We start from the raw sequence: 7072 nt of genomic DNA on the forward strand, positions 1-7072 counted from the left end.
TACTCTGGAAGAAATATACCTAGAAGAAGTATACCCAGTATTTGAGGGGCTAACACAAAGAAGAGGGGGTCAACTTATTTTCCAAAGCACCAGAAGGCAAGACAAGAATCAATGGATGGAAACTAATCAAGGAGAGAAGCAACCTGGAATTAAGGAGAAACTTCCTAACAGTGACGACAATTAACCAATGGAACAGCTTGCCTTCAGAAGTTATAAGTGCTTCATTACTTTTAAAGAAAAGACTGGACATCCACCTGTCTGAAATGGTAGGTCTCCTGCTTGAGCAGGAGTTGGACTAGAAGACCTCTAACATTCCTTCCAGTTCTATTCTGAAACTGAAATAGAACAGCTTATCTAGATGCTGCTCACATTGTAGATGATCAGCGAGATAGAATAATGCCCCAGGTCCTCTCTCTGTGATGTGGGACTGAGCAGCATGATACCTACACAAAGAGATCTCTGAAGGAGGGAAAGGTAGATGTATCAGATGCAAATGACTTAATTTGTGTCATCTTTTCCCAGATGCCTTATGTGCCTTTAGTCCATAAAGAGTCCGTATTTCCATTGCAAATTATCTGCAAACTCCCAAAGTGAAATAAAAATTTTAAAATTAAAGCAAACAGAACTCCCTTTATTTGATCCCTTGTAAGAAAGCTCGTTGCAATTCAATATTTTCTCACCAGATTTTGCAATTTGCACTGAGGATGTTACCTACTCAGATAATGAAATGTCTACAAGCAAACAGCCAAGCTCAGCACCAAGGACTCCACAAGATTTTGGCCATTTACTGATTGGCACACAATTGCTCCTGGTTCCTACAAAAGACTCCTTTAAGCACAGATTGAATTTATTCAAATCAACAGCCAGTTCTTTTCAGATTTTTACTATAACTCCTTATATCTGCAGATCCAGTTCTTTTAAGGATACTGTAGTGAGGATATCACCCCCCCCCAAAAAAAATTGTTGGCCCAGTGTTGTGATATGCAACATTAACTTTTCCATCTGTGCTGAGTATTTTCAGACTCAGAACAGTTCCTAATTCTCAGGGACACCACACTAATTCATTTTTCACTTGTTCTTTGGTCCTGTTTTCCAGATAGGTTTTTTTTTTTTAAAGAAAGCTCCTTCCATTCATGTAACAGTAGTGTAATTGTGGAAAATTCAGCAAGTGTAGCTTTGCTCATCCCTTCAATTCCATACAGAAAAAAACTTCAGCTCTGAAATTCTGCTTGTCACATTGCTCTCAAACACGCAGCAGCCCTGCCAGATATAAGCCAGAGACTGATTTGACAGTCATTCTCAATGCAAAATAAAACCAACTTGTTTTGTCTGTTCTTTGTCTTCCCCAAGTGTAAATTGCAAATATTTTCAGCAGCTTGCTACCACCTGCAGAATGAATACAAAACATGAGCTTTGGTATCTCCAATAAAATAACAAAACATAAGGGAAAAAGCATTGGAATGCCTGTTCCACCCAGAGGTGCGTGAGGTGGTGGGAGCTGGTTTCTCAAGGTTGCAGAATAACCAGAATGTTTTGCTGCTTACAACTCATGATTGCTGGTTTGTTTCCATTCCTGTATATTACTTAGCTCAATGGTCCTGTATATTACTTAGCCCATTTCTGTGCAATGCATTGAACAGAAATGCATGGCTGGGTAGATGTCACCTGAATACAGCTAGCTGGAGAATTAGTTGCATCAGGAGTAGTGACAATTAGTCTTCACTCTTCAGACATGTTTTTGCCTGGAGAAACAATGGAAGGCTGGACTGACTTTTTTTTAATTCTAGCAATGATGTTTGCTAATCTGGATGCCTTGGTCAGTATTTCCCCTTGCCATTTGTAGAATCTCAGGGTCTTGATGCCTACGTGGAGGCCTTTTTTTCAGTCTGTTACTCCTTTTTTTGCAGAAACACATAACCATGGTTGCAGTTATTGTGAAAATGGCTGAAAACCAGAGTGGTATAATGGTTGCATCCCAGTTTACTCTCTTCTTGCGCAGGGATGATGCCATTGTGATTACAGGAAGAAAGGCAATTGCAGAACCAAGCCTGCAGCTGCATATCTAGGTATGTAAAGTTTAAAGTGATCAGGGGAGTCTTAATCAGTCTGTGACAGAGAAAGAAACTCATGGCTGGCTTTCCAGTTTGCCAATTTAATGCCATTATCAAACCGAAACCACTTACTTTGTTTCTCCTGCTGTGTCTTATCTATAAAGAAGCAAGCTGGGTCCTGGGTGGAGAGAAACTTCGAAAAGAAACCTAACAAGAAAAAGAAAATGATGCCACAATTAGTCCAGTTCAGCCACTTTTTGCTATTATTGTTCCTCAACAGATTGCATAGGTTATATTGTTTACCAGCTATAAATAGTCTGCTGAACATCGTGCAGGCAGCAAAACTGAAAGGAGATAGTGTATTAGCAAAGAGCTGTCACAACAGTTCTGAAATAGAGAGACATGCATATGCATTATTTCTGCCTCTAGCCTGATTAAATTATAGCCTACACACCTGCAATTTGGGGTTTAAATGGCCTGATCCATTTCTCTCCGCTAATGCCTGTTATACTTGTTTGCCTGTCATGACTATCATGCTTAAAAAGCCCAGGAAAATCTTGCTGGTGTGAATATAAGCTGTCTTGGCTTGCCCGGTTGACTCGTCTAGAGTGTTGTTGCTGAGATTAAATCAAAAGAGGTAATAAAAACAGCTATATTGTAGGAGTTTACTGTTGTGTGATCATGAAAGAAGGATGAGGCCAGGCAGACCAAATTAACCTGGGCTTCCACAACACAATGAATTAAGCACAGTGACTGGATTCATAATTCTCAGAACCACTCAGGATGTCTGGTTGAAAAATTGCAGCTGTGTCTACACAATCAAAACCCTGACCCTTTTTTTTATGTGTGTTGTGTGTGAATCCATACTAATCAACATCATCCGAGCTCATGCTGGTTGAATCCAGCTTGTCACTTCAAATCTTCATTTGCAGACAAAAAGATTCACCTCCTTCAAAAGATTTACCTCCTGAAATGATGGTTAAAAGATATCATAGGATGTGATCTCCCAATATGAAGGCCTGGGAGGAAAAAAATCCCATCCAATTTGAAGTAGCCAAAGCGGAAGATAGCTCATTTGCTTTTCTTTTATTTCTTCCTTGTACCAAGCCCTTCTAGATGAAATTCTCACATCCTATTTCTTGAAGATATCCTAAGGCAGTGTTTCTCAACCTCAACACAATTAAGATGTGCGGACTTCAAACTCCAGAAGTTTCAAGCCAGGGGGCAAATTGTTGATGGTCAATGGTAGAAGACCACAGTGAGTGTTTTGAATAATAAGCCTTGGCATTTTGGGCTTTCAGGGCTGTAAAAAAAGGATTTTATGCCTCACATTGGTTTCTCTCCACTGCATTAAAGCAAAGATAAGGAAATGGTAAACTCCTGCTCAACACATATTTGCTATTAAAAAATGGATGAATGAATGAATGAATAAAATATGATGAATTTTGCAGCTATTTTTTTAGATTAAGTAATTTATGGAACTGATATTTGACTGCATGGATTATTTTATAGCTTTGATGTTTCTTGTCTACTATATCTATATTGTTCAACTTCCTGAGAACTATACTGTGGCAACTAGCAAAGTTCTAAGGTAAAGGTAAAGGTTTCCCTCACACGTATGTGCTAGGTGTTCCCAACTCTAGAGGGCAGTGCTCAGCTCTGTTTCAAAGCCAGCGCTGTCTGAAGATGTCTCTGTGGCCATGTGGCTGGCATGACTAAACGCCAAAGGTGCACAGAACACTGTTACCTTCCCACCAAAGATAGTCCCTATTTTTCTACTTGCATTTTTTACATGCTTTTGAACTGCTAGGTTGGCAGAAGCTGGGACAATTAACGGGATGTCACCCCATTACACAGCACTAGGGATTCGAACCGCTGAACTGCTGACCTTTCGATCGACAAGCTCAGTGTCTTAGCCACTGAGCCACCATGTCCCTCTTGAAGTTCTACCTTCTCTCTTTCCCTGCCATTCAATCCTCAGTTAATGCTATATGAACCTTATTGGGTACGGTTATCAGAAGGTTTAGAGTGATGTGTCATCAATATGTCATTGTTGCTCAGCTCTACCACTATGTGATCAGAACCTGAAGAAACCCAGCAGGTTTTGAATTTTGCTAATTCGTAAGTATTGTTAAGGAATCTTGGATTCAATATGTTTTTTTTAAAATGTTTATGGTATTAGAATCTGCCAGAAAGACAAACTAATCTCTATAAACTGATGCCAAAATGGTTTTCATAATATGTTATTTTTAGATATAAAACATGGTTCCCAAAAATACTGTAAAGAACTGCTATAATTCGAACAGAATAGAAAAAAGAGAGAGAAAAATTAGGTCTTTTTGTGGATGCTTATTCAGCTAGCTGTCACTATTGATGAGCTATACCTAGTTCCCTATTCTTCCTTTCCTTCACATTCATTTTTAAGCAGGTGAACACCTTTTTTTTAAAAATTTGATTTATATGCCGCCCTTCTCCGAAGACTCAGGGCGGCTTACAATGTGCTCAGCAATCACAGCAATCACTCTTCTTAAAAAGAGTGCTGAATTTGTATCAGGTATCAGTAAAAATTGAAACCAGTAGTGTAAAAAGATACACCTTGCAATATCTCAAAAGTTTTTTTCCTCAATGAGTTTTCTATTTTTAAATCTATATATTGTTTTTATTTTCTACAATGCAGCTTATTTTCTATTTTAATATTTTGCTGAAGTATCTATGAAGATTCTCAGCCATCCAGGTCATGATTGTCCCAAAGGTGCTTTTTCAAGAGGCAACTGGACTTCTTGTTTGCTTGAAGATGTTTCACTTCTCATCCAAGAAGCTTCTTCAGTTCTTGGATGAGAAGTGAAACATCTTCAAGCAAAAACAAGAAGTCCAGCTGCCTCTTGAAAAAGCACCTTTGGGATGTTTTGCTAAAATAGTTCCATGGATTTATTGAACTTTCCATTATCCCAAAGTGTCTCTGCCTGTCACACTTCCCAGAGTGAAAAAAACCCAAATAGGAGGAAGTTAATATAATTTTATTATTACTTTGATTTATATCTAACATTGTCTCAGGAGCTCAATGCAATTTACATGGTGTCTTCTATTTTACTCCTACAACAACAATCTGTGACAGAGTTGGCTGAGAATGAGAGTACCCAGGTTCCTAATGTTTCCTTTAATTGAAGTGTGTTCCTAGAGAAACTTCAGACCATTTGAACATTAGAGGTATAATGAACAACAGGACATTTCACGCCACTGTCCACCTCTTCAAAAAGAAACAGCAAGAGCACCACACTCCAAATATGAGAATGTCCAAAATTGTTCTCCTGGTTGGAAGAAAATGTGGAACTCTGCTGGAGAAAACAGATCTAACAAATCCATTTTTCCTCCCTATCTTTTGGATGTGATTAAGATCAAACCCATCTCCTCTCTTCATCTAATCCAGTCAGACTCAAACTGATGTTTCCTGCCCCCAGACAAAATCCCTGCAGTATTTTCTAAACCAGAGACTAGAAATCGCCTTCCTAGCACACAGTATAGCCCAAGGGGAATCCTAACAAGGAATTCCAACATGAAAAGCCGCAACTCCAATCAGGCTGAGGATCTCAATATTTCAACTCCTTAACAATGGGCTTCCCCAGCTCTGCTGATGCTTCTGAAATGGTTGTTTTGACTAACAATCAAAATAACCCCAGGTGTGGACCTGCCCAGCTTTCTCAAAATTGGCCAGCAAATCAAATCCCTACAATTTCCTACTTCTTTTAAAATCTATGCTTTCCCATTGTTTGTGGTCCCTCTTTCTTTTAAGCAGGCATTCAAATCATCAATAAAGTTTGATTCTTTCCCAGTGTGGTGCTTGGTACTTCTGAATTTTCTGCAACAAGAAACAAATACACCTTCATCAGCTGAATGAGACCTAATTGAAGGGACATGCAAGAAAGATGATTTAACACATCTCTAATGAAGAATTCAGGATCTTCTGGCATATCCTGAAAAAACTGGGCGGGGGGGAGATAGAAAATTTGGGAAGCCACAGCCAATTAAGGAAAGCAGAAGTGGACAGTTTATGGGTTTATGCATTCCCCAGACCTTTTTGGTACTCCTCAGAAGTGCCTTCTCCATCAGCACCACTGAGTCAGCAAATGGTGAAAGAATTGGAGTGATTTTTCTCTCTTTTTCTTCAGAAGCAAGAATCAAAATAAGGACATGAAGATTCTGCTGGAAAAAAAAATAAAATTGAATTTCTGCCTCAACTTTTACTTCAAAACCAAAGAAAAACCAACCCACATATCAAAATGTTCCCCCCAAAATATTTCTGTTCTGTCCCCTTTAGTGATATTGCTGCTTCGCTATCATGGGAGAGTATAATGGCCATCAGAAGCTGAAGTGTGCTTCTGGCTGCAGAACTGTTACCTGCAGTTGAGCTATGTAAACTAGTGATGTGACATGGTACAAGACATTTGAGAGCCAATTTGGTCTAGTGGCTAAGGCTGTGATGGCGAACCTATGCACACGTGCCACAGGTGGCACGCAGAGCCCTCTCTGCTGGCACGCGAGCTGTCGGACAGCTCAGCTCCACCCAGCATGCATATGCACCTCTCGCCGGCCAGCTGATTTTTGGGTCTCTCCACGCATGGGCGGGGTGCATGTGGGAGACGCATGTGCATGCTGCGGGGGTCATGTGTGCATTCGTAGGGGGCCACGTGCACATGCATGAGGGTGGGGGAGAGCGCAAGAGGGTGCAGTGTGCCTGCCCATGACCTGTTTTTGGTCCCAGGATGCTGCAGGCTATGTTTGCCATCTTGGGTTGTTTGTAAAAATAATTAAGGCAGGATACAAATAAACAAATAAATTTCCATTGTCCATTAGCTGTAAACACCTGCAAAAATGAATAGATCCAAACAAATTTTATCTGGCCACTGGACTTTAAGTTTGTTTTGTTGTTCAGCAAATCCTTGGCCCACCAAGAAAAAGTAAGGCATTTTTTAATTAAAAGACAAAGAGATGAAATATTGAGGGGTATTTTTTATTCGTTTAAC

This window comes from Pantherophis guttatus, chromosome 6 (genome assembly GCF_059756535.1).
Source record: "Pantherophis guttatus breed Tessera chromosome 6, ASM5975653v1, whole genome shotgun sequence".
Lineage (NCBI taxonomy): Eukaryota > Metazoa > Chordata > Lepidosauria > Squamata > Colubridae > Pantherophis > Pantherophis guttatus.